Source organism: Pistacia vera, unplaced genomic scaffold, assembly GCF_008641045.1.
Source record: "Pistacia vera cultivar Batoury unplaced genomic scaffold, PisVer_v2 Contig1015, whole genome shotgun sequence".
Lineage (NCBI taxonomy): Eukaryota > Viridiplantae > Streptophyta > Magnoliopsida > Sapindales > Anacardiaceae > Pistacia > Pistacia vera.
Genome location: NW_022195045.1, coordinates 83,365 through 85,376, shown reverse-complemented (window position 1 = coordinate 85,376; position 2,012 = coordinate 83,365). Strand labels below are relative to the sequence as shown.

Below are 2,012 nucleotides of genomic sequence, written 5' to 3'. Positions count from 1 at the left end.
TTTTATTTTGTAGTTAAGGTTAATTAACTGTTTCTTGTAGTGCATTTTGAGATCATGGTAGAAGTACATATAATGTTGATTGATTATGCCATACCAACTGTGCAAGAATGTAATTATGGTGTTACAAGGCCACATGTTGCAGTGAACTTTGAGATTAAGCCGACAATAATTCAGATTATCCAACAGTCAGTCCAATTTGGTGGAAATTCATATGAGGGTCTAATTTTGCATATCGCTAGCTTTCTAGAGATATGTGACACATTCAAGGTTAATGGAATGATTGATGATGCAATTAGGCTGAGATTGTTCTCATTTTCACTGAGAGATAAGGCAAAAGGTTGGCTCATGTCACACCCAACTGGGACAATCACCACATGGGACGGATTAGCTCAAAAGTTTCTTGCAAAATACTTCCCAATAGAGAAGACGAAAAAAATGAGAAACGACATTATCTCTTTCATGCGAGGCAACAATGAATCACTCTATGAAGCTTGGGAGAGGTACACGAAGTTGTTAAGGAAATGTCCACATCATGGTCTACCATTTTGGATACAAGTCCAAACATTTGACAATGGGTTGCTACCAAATATTCAAAGTATGGTAGATGTGGCAGCAGGCAAAGCCTTAAATAACAAGATCCCATAAGATTCTTATGAATTGCTTGAGGTGATGGCCAACAATAACTACAAAAGACCTAATGAGAGAGCAATGCCGAAAAGAACAATGGGTCTATATAAAGTCGATGCGTTTGCCACATTATCTGCACAAATTGCATCACTTCAAAGCCGATTGGGAGGTATGAATGTAAATTCTATTCACTCACCTTTTATAACTTGTGAATTTTATGCAGGAAACCATGGGAGTGTGGAATGCCAAGATGGAAACCAGTTAGTCTTCTCAACAACCGAGCAAGTGAATTACATGGTTTGTTCACAAAGGCTGCAAAATGACCCATTCTCTAACACGTACAATCCTAGTTGGGGGAATCACCCAAATTTGTCTTAGAGCAATCAATTAAATCAAAGGACAGTGCCAAACCATCAACCAATGGTGAATCTTCAACCAGTAAAGCAGAGAGTGTCAAAATTGGAGGATACGTTTGTTAGGAAACGGTCCATATACGCAGCGGAAAACAAAATCATAATAACAAGGATCGTTCCCATTGAGCCAAGATCAAAGGTATAATTTTACAGTTTATGTTAAAATAGAAATCTGCAGAAATTAATCATGAGTTTAGAAAAGCATACACACGTTTGGAGGCTCTTCCAAATTTGTCAATGAATGTTTTTGCTACCGACCCAAGTGTAGGATCGAACCAATGAAGTCCACACGAAGACAATCACAAAGAACTAAGGAGGGATTTGCTAGATCCTCCTTAGCCTTAAGAATCAAGAAGAAAAATCAATGAAATTGATTTTAGGCAAAAATGAATTCAGCCGTGGGAGAGTGTTTAAGGGGCTGCTGTGTTTGTGCTTTTTCAAAGAAAAATGAACTAATGAAAATCTCTTACATTTTACAAATACATTTTTCTTTTATAGTAATTTTAATGCCCTATCCCATATGGAATAGGCTTGGGCTCCAACCACACACCCCATGTTACCAAACACTCCAATTAGATATTTTATTTTTTATTTCATCATTATCTCAATTAAAAAAATCAATTAATTTATATTAATCTATATATTAACATTTACAATAATGATGTTTAATTAAATATATGCGAACCATTTAAACGTATTTCCCTTATTTAATTTTTCTAATAAATTAAATAAAGGCTACGACCTTGGAAATTTAATTGCACTGTGAAATTACCAAAATACCCTTTCGCCTAAAAAGACGAAAAAGCCTTCTTTCTTCCTTAGTCTTAAATTATCTTCTATGTGTGTGACCCATGGCTTCTCATCATACCGCCAGTGTATGTGTCACGATTAACACCAATTAATCGTCTCACTAATACACAGACCAAGTGGCCCCTAGCAAGGCATCATGGCCACCCATAGATTCGTTTCACC

General features: G+C 36.3%; 1 non-coding gene across 1 annotated transcript; it reads right to left on the bottom strand.

The window, feature by feature from the left end:
• Window positions 1-432: 432 nt before the first annotated feature.
• LOC116116491 lies at window positions 433-539 on the bottom strand. Its single transcript, XR_004125822.1, has one exon. It is a non-coding gene; the product is annotated as a small nucleolar RNA R71 (small nucleolar RNA).
• Between the last annotated feature and the right edge of the window lie 1,473 nt (window positions 540-2,012).